This window comes from Equus asinus, chromosome 1 (assembly GCF_041296235.1).
Source record: "Equus asinus isolate D_3611 breed Donkey chromosome 1, EquAss-T2T_v2, whole genome shotgun sequence".
NCBI classification, from domain to species: Eukaryota; Metazoa; Chordata; class Mammalia; order Perissodactyla; family Equidae; genus Equus; species Equus asinus.
The window spans coordinates 204,323,929-204,343,957 of record NC_091790.1 but is presented as its reverse complement, the minus strand read 5'-3'; positions in this window follow the sequence as shown (position 1 = coordinate 204,343,957).

Genomic DNA, 20,029 nt, shown 5'->3' with positions numbered 1-20,029 from the left:
CTATGTTAATATCAGATATTAGTAGACTTCAGAGAATATAACATTGACAGAGGCCGAGAGAGGCATTTACAATGATAAAAAGGTCAGTCCACGAAGAAGACACAGCAATTCTAAATGTGTGTGCACCAAACAACAGAACTGCAAAATACGTGAAGCGAAAACTGATAGATCTAAAAGGAGAAACAGACAGGTCTACAATTACAGTCGGAGACTCCAATGCCCATCTCTCATCAATTGGCGTAACTGGACAGAAAATCAGGGAGGATACAGAAGAATTCAACAACACCGTCAACCGGCAAGATCTAATCAACACTTGTACAACACTCCATTCAATAACAGTAGAATACACATTCTTTTCAAGTGTCCACAAAAAACGTATACAAAAATAGACCTTATCCTGAGCTATAAAACAGACTCAACAAAATTAGAAGTGAATCACAGAGTGTGCTTTCTGACCACAATGAAATCAAACTAGAAAAAAAAAAAAAAAACAGACAGATAAAAGGAAAATCTCCAAATACTTGGAAACTAAACAACACACTTCTAAATAATCCATGGATGAAAAGGAAGTCTCAAGATCATTTAAAAATACGTTGAACTGAAAGAAAATGGAAACGAAACAATCAAAATTTGTGGGACACAGCTAAAGCAGCGTTGAAGGGGACATTATGGCACTAATGGCTACGTCAGAAAAGAGGAAAAGTCTCAAATCAATAATATAACCTCCCACTTAGAACACCTAGAAAGAAAAGAGAAAAATAAACCCAGATCAAGCAAAGAAAGAATATGATAATTACAGGGGCAAAAACCAATGCAATTCAAAATAGAGAAAATAAATGAAACAGAAAGCCAGTGAGGAGGTGGAGCAGGAGCAACGCGTCCATTCCTGGTGAGACGATAAAGTGGTACAGCCACTTCTGAAGACAAGTTGGCAGCTTCATATGAAGCGTATGAAGTCTTGCCATATGATTCAGCAGTGGCTCTCCTAGGTATTTACACAACTGATTGGAAAACTTATGTCCACACAAAAACCTGCACGTGGATGTTTATAGTAGATGTTTATTCGTAATCACCAAAAACTGGAAGCAACCAAGATGCCCTTCGAGAGGTGAATTGATGAACAAACTTTGGCACAACTACTATAGAATATGATTCACTGACAGAAAGGAATGAGCTATCAAGCTAGGAAAAGACATAGATGAATATTAAATGTCGACTGCTAAGCAATAGAAGCTGGTCTGAAAAGGCTATATGGTGTAAGATGCCGTGTATATGACTTTTCAGAAAAGACGAAGACACAACGTAGATTAGTGATAGTGATTGTTCAGGGGCTCAGAGGGAGGAGCTGAAAAAATGAAGCATGGGAGACTTTTTGGAGATGGTAAAACTGGTCTGAATGATATTATAATAGTGCATTTAATATGCATTTACCAAAACCCATAGACAAAAGAAAGAGTGAATCTTAACATATACAAATTTTTAAAAATAATTTAAAAAGTTTCCCAGGATGGAGTGCAGAATATGACAAAAAAATCAAACTGAATTATAAATGAATGAATGGGGGGGAAAGGTGTTGACTAACATAACTTTGGAAATGAGTAGAGTCTGTAAGATTAAAGGCAAGATGAGCTGTGTGTAAGCACTATACTCTAGTTGGTAAAGTTCTTCCCATGGGGCCACAGGTTAGCAATTCCGAAATCACTATATATGTAGACTGCTATTTAACACGTCAGCAAATGGATGGTGGATGGTGGGAATCACATTTCTTACAGGTAAGTCAGGAAGAAGGTAAAATCATTGTGGTGACAGGTTGGGATTGGAGACATCAGTAGGAATTCATGTTTAGCTTAGTATAGATCCAGATGGTTACGTATAGAAATATTTATAGTATGTGTATATACATGGGTTAGTATAGACATGATATTTTTTGCTCTATTAGACGAGAGGGCCTAAAAGAAATGACACTCCAGTAGCAGTAGGCACTACTGGCACCCAGGTCTTGGTTTCTCATGCCATTCTTCAATAAAGAAACCAGAGCTCCATGGAGGAATGGCTGATTCTAGGACTGGGGCAGAAAACATACAAGATGAGACTGGAGCATTGTGAGGTGCCAGAAAGTAATAAAGTGCTCGAAATGGAAATCCACGTTGATAAGGGTATATCAAAGGGACACAAGGATCAGCAAAGAGAGCCCCCAGAGGCCAAAGTTGAAAAATTTTGAACAGGATAAATAAAGTAGTATTGCATTATAATCCAAAGGATAAAACAACCGTAAGCTCATACTGATATAAATAAATGACTGTATAAATAAATAATAGGGGAGAAGAGACATCCTCCGTGCAGAAGAATTCCACATAATTTATGTAGCTTTTCCCCTCAAGGGTGATTTCAGAGTGATACTAAAGGTAAAGGAATAGGGTCCATATTGGCCCAAGGGAACCAGGGTGGGACAACCAGAATTCAGGTTTGGGGTCTTATGAACTTCCAAAGCTAACTACTACTTTTCCAAAATTAGAACATCCTGTTTGAAATGACAGGGTTGCAAAGGACACTTGCATAATCCCCCAATCTGAGTCATAGAGTGCTTGCAGGTAAATCCTCAGCTGGCATCTTTAAGTGTACATAGTACGAAGAGCTGAGTGCGCAAATGCAAGCATCTCCTGCCTCAGATCAGGAAGCCCTTCCTGAAATTCAGACACCTGCACGAAAACCAGGAATCGGATTCCTACTGTATTAAATGAAATTCACACAAACAGAAAACCTCCTACCAACTCCTGAAAGGTAACTGAAACGCAGCAAAACCCCCACACATCAGGAAGGAAAATACTGCGCTGTAATCACTTAGATGAGCGTTAACAGTATGTTTTGACGCAGTGAAAGGTCTTTGTTAGCACCAGGAACATCTGAGATGCACGATCCTCTGCTGACATCCAGCACGCTTTTGACAGCGTGCACGAGTGAGTCCTACAGACTACCAATTACTCTGGGAATGCCACTTGAGACTTTCCTGCACCTCATTTTGCTGAAATATATATTGAGTTTAGGGGTCATTAATATAGTTTTTCCTCCATAAGCATTGGCCAAAAAAACTCCTCAATAGCTGGAGATACGTGTTCTTTGAAGTTTGTACAACAAAATCAAAGGTAATAGATCAAACTACACACACACACACACACACATGCACACATACATTCCTCTGACTTATGAAAAAGGTGACACTGCAGTGCAGTGGGGGAAAAGATGATGTTTTCAATGAGCAATGCTGGTACAATTTTCTACCTAGATGAACAAAATATATTGACCCTATCACAGAATAGGAAAAAAATCAATACCAGATGGATTGCATATCTAAATGCAAATGGTTGTAACAATACAGCTTTTTAGAGGACATCATAAAGAATATCTTCATGACCTTGGAGTAGGCAAGATTTCTTAAAAAGGGCAAAAGAAGAACTAACCATAAAAGAAAAAAGTCATAAAGTAGATAATATTAAAATTAAGAATTCTGTTCACTGGAAGACACCACCAAGAGAGGAAAAATGCAACCCACAGAATGGGAGAAGATAATTGTAACAAAATATATTCAACAGAGGACTAACATCCAGAATATATAAAGAACCCCTACAAATCAATAAGAAAAAGATAGAGAACCTAATAAAAAAGGGGCAAATGACTTGAGCAGGTACTGTACAAAAGAAGAGATCCACATAGCCAATAAATATATAAAAATATGTTCAACTTCACCAGTCAGCAAAATTCAATACGACAACGTTCTTGTGAGAACTAAAATTTAAAATATGGAAAATACTAAGTAATAGTTAAAAATGTAGAGCAAACAAAAATCTCATACATTGAAGTTTACAGTGTAAATTTTTGCAACCACTTTGTAAAACTATTTGACGTTATCTACTAAAACTAAACGTATGCACACCTTATGACCAGAAACTCTACTCCTAGGTATATACCCAACAGAAACGCATGCACGTGTTCATCAAAAGACATGTGCCAGAATGTTCACAGCAGCATTATTCATGATAGCCCCAAACTAGAAACTACATGAATGCCTATCGGCAGTAGAATGCATTAATAAATTATGCTCCGTTCACCCAGTGGAGCATCCAACAGCCACAAGAATAGTCAGTCTTCAAAAACGTGTAACAATAGGGTCGAATCTCACAAACATAATGCTGAGTGAAAATCTCAAACACAAAAGAATACATACATATGTTTCCATGCATAGAAATTACAAAGACGAATAAAATAATTTATGGTCTTAGAAGTGAGAACAGCCGTTATCTTTGGAGCAAATAGCTTCTGGAAGGTTGCATAAGGGGGATTTCCAGGGTGCCAGAAACGTGTGTTTCTTCATCTGGGGGCTGCATACATGTGAGGTTGCATTCTATTTGTTAAAATTCATCAAGCTGGCCATTCATGACGTGTAGAGTTGATGCATATTGTGTGTGTACATATCTATATACATATGTGCAGATGCCTACATACACATATGTACACACATATACACACATGGATACACACGTACATAGACATATGTTTCCATAAAAATTAAAGGAAAAACTGTTAAAGCCTATTGATCAGCTTATTCAAAATGTATTATTATTCCTCAGTGAAAACTACAGTGTCTACACGCTTACGATGAAACGCTCTAAAACCTGCAGAAACCCAAAAGCTTGGGCGCCAGCTTTAAGACCTTTTAACGGTTGACCGTTGCCCTTAAAGTCCAAGCCTTTAGCATTTCATACAGGCCCCTTGTGGTCTGTGCCTTCCGCCCCTCACCCATGACTCAGATCCCCCTGCCACCCTCGAGAACAGTCCGGGGCTCCTCACCAGCACAGCTCAGTGTCTCCCACCCCGCACTGCTCCGCCTCCCTGTCTCCAGCCCCTCCAAGCACCCCGTCCGTCTGCCTCTCCCTCTCCCAGCTCCCACCACCTCCGCTTGCCCTCTGCCCACACCTGGCTGCCCTCTCCTCTCCTTCCTCCATGCACTTCTTTCTGCTCCCTCGGAACTTCTGTCTCCCTCCCACCCTGCCACTCACTTAGGCTTGGGGTGATTTCCCCCCCGCCTGAAGTTTCCTCCATACATTTCCGCCTTTGATATCAACAGTTTTCTAAATCCTCATTCTATTTACATTTATTAGGTGACATTCTACTCCAAGGAAAGCTTTCTTTTTTCCACATTTGTTTATTCACTTATATCTGTACGGATTTCTTCCTACTGTATATGGAAGGCTATAATCTGTTACTATGTTTATCTGTTTTCTTGATCATATTGTCCCAGGTTTGGCAAGTCGGAGCCGTTCAGATTGGTTTCTGTGTCATTTGACAAGTCCCCATCATTCTCTGAGCAGGCTCTTGTTTGCTGACACTATAAGATGCTCCGGTCTCCTCTTCTGATTTTCCAGGCCCCAGCCCTGGATTCGGGCATTTCTCTGAGGAACCTGGTTCTCTCTAGTGAGGTATGATGTGGAGAAGCCAAGATCTGGGTGCCCCGGTGCTCACTGCTGGCTAGCTCTGTGGCTCTCGTGCCCTCTCAAGGCTCACACCACCACCTTCCACTCCAGCCTGACGCTGCAGGGCTTCCTCCAGCTTCCTCCCTGTCCACGTGCATAACCGCCTCCTTCAACAAGGAGAAACCCGGCTTCTGTTGTCCTCCATATACTTATTTAATGAAGCAACATCTCCTGGATGAGCGATCTGCCAGCGCCACGGTGTGTCTGAGCACGGGACCTCCTCATCTCCTTGGGCTCCAATACCCCATCCAGGGATGTGGAAACAGCGGGGGGAACTGAAGATACAGAAGACAGAACAAGAAGATTTTGAAACAACAAAGAAAATCTCCAAAATTGCCCCAGAAAAGAGAGAAGTTGAAGTTAAGAAGGGGCCTGAGCGGGAGGACATGAGCACGCAGGGCTCCTGACCCTGTGCTTTGTCGCAAAGGTGGGCTGTGACAGGCTCTTCCCCAGCAGGGCGGTGCTGCAGCTCAGCTCTGGGTTCTGCATCTATCCATAGAAACAAGTACCACTGAGCTGCTCACTCTCATCTAAAATAAACATCCAATGACAAAGAAAGTTCCAGGCATTTGCATCTCTGTCATGGAGCTCATCCCTCTAGCCCGCCCCAGCAGCTCTCTGGCTGCCCTTTGCAAATACATCTTCTCTAAAAAGTGATGAAAGCCAATCCTGTTTATAAATCCACTCCTGTTTTCTAAAGCAAAGGGCAGTATCGAGAGTTCCCAGCTTCCTCCTTTTCTAAGCTTGTAACCTGACGGTTCTCACCAAAAGGAGGCTTGAGAGAGGGAGCCGTATTCGAAAATGCAGGACTGCCCAGCAATCAGTGAATGGACCTCTAACCCTGCAGCCAGAAGGAGAACACTGCAGGCCTGCTGACCGACTGACTCCAGCTGGGTGGGGAGCTAACTACACAGAAGAAATCAGTAGAGAGACTTAGACCCTAAATGTTGTGCTGTGAACTGTAGATGAGGTAAGAGAACCGGTATCTCCAATACTTGTACAAAAGGCATCAGGATTTGTGGAAGAGCAAAGAAGGACAGAGGTTCCACCTGTGCACAAATGTCTGGGCTCCAAAGGACTAAGTCAGATTGTCACCAGACATGGACCCTAACTGGCTTCTCTTGTCCTGCCTAAACTCTGATCTTTGTGTTTGACCTAATGCTCTTGTCTTTTTGCAAGGCGAGGGTGTCCCTTTATCTAACACCTTGGGGCCTTGAGCTTATGTGGTTTTCAGCTGTTCCAGGAAGAAGCTCTAAGTGACAACTGCCCTGGACCCAGCCGCTTTGAACCGGACCAGCCCAGCCCAGATCACAACCACAGACTGGCACCTGCACGGTTAGGCAGAACGTCGTACTAAGGTGGCCTGCCCTCATTAACGCAGCAAATTCCCCTTGTGTGGGAGGGGCGAAGCAGACATTTTAGATCATGTGATGTATGTAGAAGCATGATTTCAAACCACGCACGTGCAAGATTATGCCCATTTCTACATGCGATGAACAAACTTCCCCTTTGAATATCCATTCCCCACCCCAAATAAAGATACCCACCTCCCCATGCTCCGGGGCCATAGCTTTGTGAAATTATTCCCTACGGCCTCCATTTTCTTTGCTGCATGCCACAGATAAAAATCCTTTGTGGAACAACTACTGCTGGTGCAGTTTGATTTAACTCCCAAGAAGGGACCCACGTCTGGTCTGGTAACAAGATGTTTTCCCGTTGCCACGGAGAAGGCGTTTGGAGATGCAGCTGTCTCATTTCTAAAGGACATTCCACGGAGGATGGCTCCCAGCCCTTTCAGAGAGGTTGAAACAAGGAGATTTAATCTAAGTATAATTCTTCTAACTTTTTTATTGAAGTGTAATATACATATGCAAAAATGCACGTGCCTTCTGGAGGTGTGGAGCTCAATAATTGGTAGATTTATAAAATCCACATTAACCTGGGAACATTTTTATTTGCTTCCCCAGCCTTCAACTTGGCCATTCTGTTCCCTCTTGTCATAACTCACTGCATTATGCACAGCACATCCCAGAACTGTTCTCAAGAAAACAGAGGCTAAAAATGCTTGCTTATTGTTAAAAATAAAAACAAACAGGAAAAAAAAGTGAGAGAGGCTCGTAAGTGTCAGGCTGAGACGTGAACAAAAACCTTTGATTTCCTGGGAAAGAGTCTCATTTTTGAGGAGTCCACCTTAGCACTATGTTGAGCTGCTTCGTTCCACACACAGTCTCTCCTCACAGTAACGGTCATGCGCCAATGATCTGCAAAATACGTGTTGCCAGACACTCTTGTTTCTGACCACAGGCCTGCACGGACCTTAGCCAAGCAGAGGGAAGTTATGCACAGAAACCTTACCTGAACCATCACCTCCCTACTGTGCCAACTTCTAACAAACATTCAGGCTTCCTGAGGCCCGGGGCGCCTGAGGCTTCTCCAAGGCAGAGAGCTGGAGGGCAAGTGCAGGTCAGTTTGGGCAAGTTGTGTCTAACAGAACAGCTCAGTCCTGCTGAAGGGGTGGGAGAGGAGCTCCTTAGGACAAGCCTCAACCCTGTCTATCCAAATAACAAGGGTCCTGAAGGTGAGCCTGTTTGCAAACGCTTCTGACGAAAAGAGGGTGTCTAACAGGGACTCTCGGCGAAAGCAAGGGGCTGCCCTGCGCGTAGAACTGTGACGTCCGGGCCTGGGTCAGAGGTGATGTCCTGTGGACAACTTAGCAGACAGCCAGTCGGAGGATTTTCTCTGTATAACACTCGGAGTTTAATTTTCAGCTCGACCTCCTGAGATAATATCATGGCACAAAGTCAAGATGCAACAATTCTGGTCTGGCGACCACCAATGCTAAAATGTCACGCCCAGGTATTTTACAGCACAGCACGGACCTTTTTGATGGGAAGATGATCCGATGTCCTGTAGAGTAAGGAAACCTCCTCTGGTGAGGCTAAGAGGGAAATAGGAGGAGGAATGTTGGTTAACGCGAATGTTTGGTGGCCGTTCTGAACTTTCCTGTGTGGAATCTACAGTCTTTTAGGTGCACAGAGCCAAGAGAAGCATTAGCAACAGGAAGGGAACTGTGCTGCCGAGGTTCCTTTTGTGTCCTGTCTTGTGTTTTATGGATATTTTGTATTCGTATTCCTTCAGCCCAAATCACCAGGCTGCCTCCTTTCCTGGAAGTATATCTCACAGAGTCTTTTTAACTGGGTTATGGAGTCCTTCTTTCCGGGTTGTTATGGGCTGCATTGTCCCCCTCAAGGCCCTAACCTCCCCCCCCAACCCCAGTACCTCAGAATGTGACTGTATTTGTACATAGAGCCTTGAAAGAGGTGATGAAGGTAAAATGATGTCCTTAAGGTGGGCCCTAATCTGATCCAACTGGTGTCCTTACAAGAAGAGGGCATTAGGACACACAGAAAGGGACACCAGCGGTGTGGGCACAGACGGAAGACCATGTGAGGACACAGGGAGAAGACAGCCGTCTGCAGCCAAGGAGAGGCTTCTGAAGGACCGACCCGACACCTGCATCTTGGACTCCCAGCCTCCAGAACCGTGAGCAGTTCATTCCTGTAGCGTAAACCACCCAGTCTGTGGTGTTCGTTACAGCAGCGCCAGCAAACGGATCCAGAGCAGTGTCACTCCCAGAGAGACGTCCACTCCGACCTGCTCCATGGCATCACCCTGACGTTCTCCTGGCAAGTCTGAGCCTCGTCTCCTGAAACCACTTCCGCTGTGAAGTGGAGTCGAGGAAGCTCACGTCAAGGACCTTATTGCCTGGGCTGTAATTCCTCCGTTTCCCCTGAATGTACTTCCTCCCCTGCCTCTCCCTGCTTCTTTTCTCCACCTCTCTCAACAATTCTACTCCTTCCCCACCTGACCTCTCACTTAGCATTTCTACTTGTGGCTGAAATTTGCAGTTTGGTTTTGATGGGACATTTTAAATTTTCTCCAAATTTGTCCAAAATAGTTTGAGGATTTTTCCACCCTGAGCCTTCCATAATGGGCCTTTTCTCACGGATTCGTGAATATTTTAGCTGATTGTGTTCACTGCTTGCAGTTACCATTCTCATGGCCAAATTCAGAGACATAAACGGCTTGCACTCTCCTCTCTTCTAGACCCCCCAAGGTCACACCATGCAGAAATGACCATGCGTCTTCTCCGGGCTGGCAGTAGCCCCACCGCCTCTCCACCCCCTGAGCCTCCTACAGAAATTCTGCATCACAGGCTTCTCTCCTTCCCACACACAGCCACCTCCTCATTTGAGACCATGCTGCCCTCTCTCCAACGTGCACCCCTCTGTCACTCAGCTGTCATGCATTTGACTGGTATACCATTTCCTAGAATCTAGACCAAGAACTTGCCCAAGTTCACACAGCCGAAGACTGACAGAATCTGGATTAAATTCCAAGTTAAACTTTAAAAAGACTTATTTGTTCTCATTGTGTATTTGCCTCACCTTTTCATTAATAGTGTCAATCCCTAAAGAACTGTGGGATTTTTCTTACTGATTTAAGAGAAACACTAACCTTTACTCCAGCATCAAATAGGATGACTCTCCTCACGTCATTTTCCTCTCTTCTATCACAAAATAGCTGAGAAAACTACAAACAGCCAAAGCATCTGTGGCTTTGATTCTTGCCATGTCACAGGAGTCTCAGAAAGTGTGATGAAATAAAAGTCATCTTTAAAAATTATTATGTTTCTTGCTTCACTTTTTATATCAAAGGGGAAAAAAAGAAGTCTCCTGGCTGAGCTTTGTAGGGGAAAGCAAGCTGGTTCTCTCTTTCTATGCGCTTTGAATAATTAAGACATGTGAGATAAAAACATGAATATTTCCTCAGGCCACTAGGCATCAATGAGGACAAAGAAATTACTGGGTTTTGAGATCCTCAAAGAATCTGAAAATTTTAAAGAAAATTATTCCTAAGAAGTAACTTTCGAGTTGATACATGGTTCAACCTTGATACAATGTTGATTGTTGAGCTAAGATCTGTCTTTCCAGATGGAGACACTATATCTCGTTGGAATTTCTGATAAGACCCGACACCAATAAGCCCACTTACAGCATCAAGTGGTGGAGACGCTAGAGAGTGGGGGCAGCTGGAACACGGACTCGGGAGTCAGTCTGCTGTGTTGTCATCTTGGACAGCTGTTCACAAACTCTGACCTTGGGCAAGTTATCGACGTCTCTCAGTTCCCTCCTCTGTCAAGTGGGGACAATAAAGGCACTCACCTCATTAGTGCTAATAGCCGCTACTATTGTGCCTGGCACAGATTTTAGTGCTGTGTGTATTTGCTTAGTGAAATAAATAAAAACATACAGCCGTAGCACACATGGAAAGAAAGCAGGAATGAGATTAAAGACAGCCAACTTCTAGGCCTGGCTCTTTTCCCAAGACATTGAGTATCTTTGCATAAGTCACTGGATCTTTTGAGCCTCACTTTTCCCAACTATAAAATGTGGACCTTGAACTGGAAAACACTGACACTTTCTTGTTGCTCATCAAAGAGGCGAAGCCAGGGACTCACAATGGTGTCTCGAGAATCTTTAAACGGCATGTCTAAAAGATTCCCAGAGGTTAATCAGCCCACACGTGTTCTGACAAGATAAAATTTGGATCAAGAGCTGAAGACCAATAAAACACAGTGGATATAGAGAAGAAAAGGCATTAAATTGTGATATAGTTACTTGGAGAAATTCCGTGAAGAAAGAAAGAAATCACTGTGGCAGAGACAACTTCAGCTGCCCTGTTGAGTGCCAACTGTCTTCACCATCAGTCCGAGATGGGGCAGGCTCGTATGGAGGCTGATGGATTGAGCATTCTTCATAGTGATTTCTGCTTTGGGGGAAATGAGAATGTTTGTGTGTCTGCTTTTATTCCAAGCATTCAATTCTAAGCCTGTTGCTCATTTAAACATATTAGAATCTTCTAGTGGGGCAGCGGGAGGTGTGGAGGGACCCATCAGGTCGTTCAGAAACTCCGCTCAGAGGAAATAGAAGGTCAAGGGCAGGATTTGTTTCCATTAGCACTCCTGCAGCACTGCGAGTCAGGAGGCACACCAGGCTCGAGGGACAGGAGGATGAGTGAGCGTCCAGTCCTCAGCCCATCGTCCCTGGTACTTGCCATCCAAGAGAAGATGTGTAAACAGAGGCTGCTGGAAGTGCTGGGATCAAGTTGAAATGTCAAGAGGCAGATCTCTCATCTGTTCTCTCTCAATTAAAAACTCTGGTCTTTGAAAACAAGGACAGTTGCCCTTTTGTTCGAGGACTAGTGCAATTCCTTTGAGAAATCAGGCCATGAAAGCGAAGGTCACACTCAATATGGAAAAGCGGTCAGGTGACAGGGAACATTCTCTGGGGGAGTGTGGAAAGACAGCAACATCTTTTGCTGCTTCCCTGCCTCTAACAACACCCTCGCACGGGGAGCAATTTGTCCCGTAGCCACACAGAGTGGAGAAGTAACGTCCACTCACATGGAAGTGGTTGCCAGAGGCTAGAGGGGAGAGAGGCATGACGAGGCAGAGCACAGAGGATGTTTAGGGCAGTGACACTACTCTGTATGATACTGTAATGGTGGGTACCTGTCATTGTACATTTGACAAATGTATAATTTGCCAAAACTCATAGAAGTCACAACACCAACAGTGAACCCTAATGTCAACTATGGACTTCGGATGACTATCACGTGTCAATGTAGGTTCATCGATTGTAACAAGTGTACCACTCAGGTGGGGGATGTTGATAGTGGGGGAGGCTGGGAGAGGGGGCAGGGAGATATGGAACCTCTCTATTTTCTGATCAGTTTTGCTGTGAACCTAAAACTGTTCTGAAAAACAAAATCTATTAAACAATTTTGCCTAAGTAAATACTCTACCAGTTAACTCCAGCTTCCCCAAGAGATGATAAAACACCTGATTAGAGAAACACAAATTGGTTCTGGTCTTAATCAGGACATATGAGAAATTTCCTATTTCACGTTTGAATATAATCCCCACTTAAAGATACCATTATCCAGAAAAGCTACTGCTGTTGTGTTGTTGTTGTTGTTGTTGTTGTTGTTAAAAGCAAACAAAATATTTTTCCTTCATATGGTGGCCTCTGATTTAAGAGTGATTGAAGAATGTGCTAAGTGGTAGATGTTTCTAACGGCTAAGCAAGGTCTGAGATCAGATGGAAGTGAGAAAGGAAACAACTTTCCTGTGTAATAAAGGGAGCTACATCAAGGGGGTGGGATGGCGGAAGGATCTGAGGAAAGGAAGGCACAAGCCAGCCATATTGCTGGGGAAGGGGACCCAGCAACCGACTTGAAATTTGTGAATGTTAAAGAAGATGTATGCCAATTGCATTAATAAAAATCTTCATTTTGGCACAGTCTGAGTGATGGCTAATAAAAAGCACTGAAAATTTTGCTTTGAGAGGGTGCCAAATTATTAGCCCATTCGAGGCGCCCACATAACCCAAATAGTCTTTACCTGCTTCAACAGTTATGTAGGTTTCTTGGGGTGTTTTGTTTTAAATCTCAAGTTTCCAAACAACTTTAAGCCCTAAGTCCAACCTTAATTAAACCCATTGAAAAGCAAAAGAAAATAAGCTTTAAAGGTCCCCTGTTTGGCTCATAAAATCTCAGCACAACAAACCAGGAAATATTCAATTATTCCTAGGATGCCATAAACATTTTATGGCTCAATCCTTTCTCCTCTTAAGCCTCTCCGAGGCACGGGTGTTTGGTCAGCATCGTACTCTCCTCCTCTCCCCTTGCATTTGATCTTTTTTATGTACTTGAGAGACGAGTTTGCTTTGCAATTTACACTCTCTCCCTTCACTCCATTGCTCTCAGGGAGGGGAGGCAAGGAAAGATGCTCTCAGAAGGGGCTATTAGTAGTCATGTTGCTGTTACTTTCAGTACTCTCTAAAGAAATAGAAATGATCCTGACTCCCTAAGTTGTACACAAGGTGATAAAGGATTTAATACTTGCCTGACAGACTTGCACACCGTGGTACCCAACTGACTAGCAGCATTGCTCCTAAGAGATGTGTCTAAGCCACACACTAGACTCCAGCTGCCACATCGGGGTGCTTTTCTCCCTAACTCCACAGCCCATTCTGCAGTTTCCTGCCAACCAGCATCTCCCCAAAGCCTTGGGCCAGTTTCATCCAAAGCCAGCCACAATTTATGGAAATCAAATTTAATATTCAAGTAACAAGAGCAAGTCGAACTTACTGCTAATTTGGCCTGACCTTGGGCCTCATTTCTAATGATTGAGTTCCTACTTTGTTCTTAAGCAAAAATAGCAAATATCTATGTGCCAGTTAATGTTTGACACTGTTCTAAACACATTACATGTGTTAGCTCATGTAACCTTCACAATGTCCCTATGGTGTGGTTGTTTCATGACCCCATTTTACGGAGGTCATCAAGGCACAGAGAGGTTAAGCCACCTGCCCAAGGTCACAATCATCTGCCCGCACCCACAGACAGGGGTGGAGCCGGGATTCAAGGGCAGGAAGCCAGATCACAGGGCCTAAGCACTGTGTATTCTTCTTTCTAGTTCATCCCTCTACAGTACCCGCCTCTGGCAACTGGCCCTTGTGGCATTCCCATTCCCTCATTAGAGCTTTCTTGACTGTCCGAAGACCCCATGCCTCCCTAAGTCCTGCCTTCCTCCCACATTTCCTTTCTGGTAAGAAGTCCTTGCCTTGAGCTTCACCCAGCCACCTGGGGCCCTGTTGGACCTAATGCCAGCTCTCTTCCTGTCTCCAAAGGCTGCTGGTCCAGCATACTAATACTGTACACCAACCATCTTCCAGAACAATCGCTTCTCCCACTGTTAGATGTCCTGATGCCCACACTCCATAGTTGTCGCAGTCCCCAGGTGTTGCATTCCACTTTCTTGAATGGACTTGGTACAAACTCCAAACAGACTAATTAATTAGGATTTCATTAGAATCCTATGAAAAGGTTGACTTGGCAGCAAAGGAATTGATGTGAACTCATGGTTTTCAATGTATCTACAGATAGGTATAAATAAAAATACGATGTGAATGTGTGACGTGTGTGTCTAAAGTGTGTGTGGTCTGTGTGTATACATATGCCTTCTTCATACATATGTCCACTGAGCGGCCTAGGAGCTGTGGTCTCCTATTAGCAATGAGAGCACATCTAGTGGCCAGATTTTAGCCTCTCAATGTCATCATCCACTCTGAGAAGTTAGTGTTCCTTGGAGATTCCAGGTTTAGGACAGAAAAGTACAAGATGACATCTATTTCGCTGGCAGTAGGAAGACAGCAAAAATGACAGGACACGTCCAAAGACAGAAGTCAGCTTAAAGGGGCCCCCACGACCAAACTTGGAACAACTTGAACACGGAAGCAAATAACATTAGTCAGAGATTTTAGCTCCTTGAATAAAGTAGGAAACCATGAGTCTATACTGACATTAATAAACTGAAAATTTGATAGGAAAGGAGATATTTTCATAGTTTTAAAGTCCCTCTCCACAAAGTACCTATTAATTATGAAGAGAAAAAGAGCAACGTTACAGTGGAGACACCTGGTATGTGGACTCCACCTTCATCAAGTGGTCAAAGCGACCATCACTCACAAGGGGACGATTGGAAGCTGGCATCACCCGACAGGACACAATAAAGAGCACACCCGGCGTTTCTGTGACACGATTAGACTCAGGGCATGCGTCTTTGACAGGAATTAGGAACCAGTGGACAAGCCCAGAGTGAGGAGCATTCTGTAGAATGACTGGCCTGAAATCTTCAAAAGTGACAAGGACGGAAAGTCAAGAAAAGAAGCAAGAGCTCTCCCGGATTAAAGAAATGTGACAACTTAAGCAATACGTGACCCTGAATTGGACCCTCTACCTATAAAGGAAGCTCTTGGAACCTGAGGAGAAATGAGGGTGAGGCCTTCTCTGCAGGTGGTGGTAATGCAGGCCGACGCTGTCTAGACTGACGGCTGCACGGCGGTTATGTAGGAGAGCATCCTTGTCGGTAGGAAATCCACCTTAAGTGTCAGACAGGGATGTTGCACCAATGCTTTTTCTGCTGTAATGGCAACTTTTCTGTAAGTGTGAGATTTTTTTTCAAGATTTTTCGAAAAAATTAAAAATTAAGCTTAACCACTACAAAGAATAGGAATAAAATGTCTAACTTCCCAACCAGTAGAGGGAATATAAGGACTGTAAAAGGCTTGATTCATTTTCAAGAAGGTAGTAAAGGGATGAGAGCAGCAAAATAGCAAAGTCAGGTAAACAGAAGGCACTAAATAAGGCTGTGACCTCAGGCCGTAAAAGTCAGTCACACAGGAAAGGTGATCAGATTAAACGTCTCAGACATAGGACATTTGCATTTGCTATGAAATCGCCTTGAGACCCTTCTAAAGTTTGAGACTGAAAATAATGTAAGAGAAAACAGTGGGAGAAGTAATAACCGGGAGAAAATCGACGTTCAGCGTTCATGTCAGGGATTGCACACCTGATGCAGAGCATGTAAACCACTCGGTAAGAAAGGGACAGAGCACCCGGGAACTGTGACAATTTGGAATGCTGTGAACCTAACATAGCTTCATTGAAGAAATTAAAAATTGAAAGAATAGCATGGAAAACGTGATAAATCTAAAATAATAGTGATTTTCATACCTCTTTCAACGACTTATCAACCAAGAAAATGTAAACTATTAAGGATACAGAAGATTTGAACAGCAAAATTGCAAGTTTGTTCTAAAGAACTGTATATACAACGGATATACAAGAGCTCTTTTCAGGCACACGTAGGAGAGTTTTAAAATTGATCACTACTGGGACGCAAAGAAGCAAATCTTAGGAGATACCGCAGAATCAATATTACGCAGAATCATGGATTTTGCATCCAGCGGTCCATGGCCCTTCCCTCCCATCCAGGACCAGTGCAGGTGAGGAGGGGCCTCACAATTCAGCGAGACACACCTGATGCTGAGGAGATCACAGCACACTCTCTGCCTTGCCTGCTCTAAAACCACATTCCCTGTCGCGGTGGTGGGACAAACCAGCTCTCAGAGCGGCCCCCAGAGCCTTCTGCCACGCAATGCTTTGCAGTGAAGTCAACGCATTGTTATCCCAAATCACTCCAAACGACCAGACCCTGAGAACACAGTGCCACATCTGCCCGCCCGTGCATCCTCTGAGTCTTGCAGGCCCCGTGACTTCTCAGATTACCAGGGTCCCAGCTGTTGCTTCTCAATTTTGGGTTTACAAATCACTTAATTAATAAACATCCTTCTAAAATATAGAAATAACCTCAAGTGAAGACGTTTGGTTGACTGCTTTCTTCTTTAGCCCTGAGTTGTGACTTTGAGAGAAACAGAAGTAAGGACTGAGTTTGGAACACAGCAAGAGCGAGCAGGTGTGTGTGTGCGTGTGTGCAGGCAGGTGCATGTGTGAGTGTGGGAGGGCACAGCGTGGAACCCACACAATCCAAGAGCAGCCTGGGGGCCGTGGGTACCCGGGGTGGGAATGGTTTTCCACCAAGTAGGAAAGAAACACAAAAGTGGAAACAGGAAGACTCTGGTGCCAAACTTTCTCTGCTTCCTGACCTTCCTGAATAAACATGGAGGTGGACAGAACCGAGCTTAGCCCGACTGCAGCATCCATTCCATGGCGATGCCCTAGTTTACAGAGCTCCCTGAGGCGGGGGTTTCGAAAGCAGCAGGCCAGTTTTACGGTCGCTGGTACCCCTAGGACCTGACGGCACCCGTCAAAGCAGGTGCACAGTGCTCCCTTGTTATGATGCCCTGAGAGGCCTGCCCGGTACTCTGGAGCCGGGCTGGAAGTCCGTCACGTGCCAGCTGAATGTGAAAGCCAGCCATTGGCTTCTCGTCCCCTTGTTTTCATCACTGGGGATGACAGTGTTGGACGATGAACTCTGGAAGTGCTCCTGCTCTAACTTCTAGAAGGCCAAACTCTCCAATGGCCCCTCAGTGGAACATTAGAACAGCAATTTTTAAAGGGTAAAAAAAAAACACATCTTTAAAAGTTTTTCAGCCCAGGAATGCGGTTTGTGCGTTTCCTTGAACGCTCACACACTCCATGCTGTGAGAACCCCGGCCTGGTATGACCCGTACGCGGCTCCCTTTCCGGTTTGCAGGAGAGGCATTTTTATTTTGAGATGTGTATATCACCATCTCCTGGCATTACGTGAACTGGCTGCTCAAATAGGACGTAAGCAGATATTTAGGAGATGGTGCCAGCTCGGTGACACTGTTTTTAGAAGAAGAAAAAACACAATCAGAATTGTGAATCAGACATTTTGTGAAGAGATACCGTCTGATAACACCTCCATGCTGTACGAAGGCCACGACCTCCCCGAAACAGCTGTTTGCACGATAAATTGAACACCAAGAGAACAGAGTTTCGATTAATCTCCCAAGTACACAGAATATAACAGCTTGATTTTTATCTGTATTGCATTTTCAAGGTAACAAAAGCCAATGCTCACTTAATTTGCTCTTGGCTTTGGAAGGGTGGATCAATACGATAAATAAATCTCATCGAACAAGGACTTTATTGGTATTTGGCTGAATATTAATAGGCTTATTTGGTCTGCTTCGTCCTGTCTGCCAGGAGACAACAGGCAGCATCCACTGACAGGCAGCTGTCAGGCAATGACTAGGAGCCCATTTCTCGTGGGGGCATTGAGTCAACACTTTCCCCAGGTTACTACAAACAGATAATGCTGAGCAGGGTGTATTATTTCAGGAGAAATGGTAGTACATTTTCGAGTACATGAAAGACTGTTAAACAGGACTTCTTCCATTTTAATTGGCTAATCTTTCCTTTTCCACATACACCAGCCATTCTCAGGCATTTCATTAGCTGCGCACGCTCAGCAGCCATGGCTCACCACGGCTCCACAGGGTGAAGGAGCAATGGACCACTGGGAGAGGATCGCCAGTGAAGTCCGATCCATCTACCTATTGCAGATCCTGCATCCCTCGAGAATTCTATAAGTCAGAGGAAACAGAGAGGATGGTGATGCTGATAATTATCACAACAGTATTTCCTTATCATTTTAAAAGAATATTATCGTTCTTTAAATCACAATTATCTTGGCTGTTTTTTCTTGACCCACACCCTAATCCTATAAAAGAAAGTAAGACAGATATTATCTATCATCTTATAGATAAGGAAAGGGAGGTTCTGAGACATCAATAATCATAATATATGCAGCTCTGGAGCAGTACCGGGCACACTCACGTGCTGCATGTCAGCTCCCCGCTTGATCATCAGCTCCTTTGATCCCCACAATAACCCTATGAGCTAGGCGCCGTTAGTACCCCCATTTTAAAGATGAGGAAACTGAGGCACAGGTTGATTGAGCAACATGACGCAGGTCACATCATGAGGACCAAGCCGGGATTCATACAAGGCATTCTGCTTCCACGGATGGGGCTCCCGACCACTACTGATCCTGCCGCTCCAGTGGCGTGGCCTCCCCAAAGGCACACCAAGCTGGCAGCAGGACACAGGTCCCAACTCAGGCCTCCTGATATAGAATCCGAGAGTTTTCTCCCCAATTCTGTCTCACTGCTCTACAAACAAAATATTTAGAGGCAAAAAATCAAAGTAAGTATTTAAGATCTCTTCAAAAGGGCTGTGGAGAGAGACGGCGTGGGTACGTTTGCATTTTTATTCTGTCCATTTTTCTCTGCAAACAAGCCCGAGCCTTGGCCTGGCCCAGCACCGTGCTTACCTCTGCAGTGGCTGGAGCCCTTTCCTGCATGTTCCTTGTTCCACACAGCCCGTAGGCCAGTGCCTTAAGACTTGGCCTCCATGACACAGACAGGTGTCCTGTGGCCATCAGCTCACAGAGCCAGATCAAAGACCTCCTCTCTCCAGAAGATAAACAGTTAGAGGGATCAGTGCCACCTGGCTAGAGGGCGAGTCTGCTTTATTCTGGCGTCTGAAGTTCATTGACAGACTTTTTATCTTTTCATTTCTTTTCCACAGTTGACCTTAAAAAGAGAGAGAGAGACAGAGAGAAAGGGAGCACATTAACCTTCTATTTTCATGAAGCTCTGCCCTGTATGTTAGGCAGAGGAGAGCCAATCACTGCTGTATGGAGCACAGGAAAACAAGATTTATTCCCTCATAATTGCATTCCTATCCTGTCACTTGCCCAGTATTTGTCTTGCTGAACTGTAACACATCCAGGGAGCAAAAAAACCCACAGGATATATAGCGAAGTGCCGGGCATGACAATGTGAGTTAAGTAACCATAATTTACCAGTGCTAATAAAATCACTTTTATTTATGTGCAAGTACTAATGCGTTCTGACACGCTCCTAATTTCTATTTTGTTATTTATGAAATAGAAATCTGACAATTCACTAAATCACCGTGCGCATTTCCTTTTGAAATTGGTTCCATTTGCTGAGCACAAATTATTTTTTATTTAAAAATTGCACTGGGCTTCAGCAATTCCAACTTTGCAATAAGGAGTAAGTCAGTCAGATGAGTGCCTA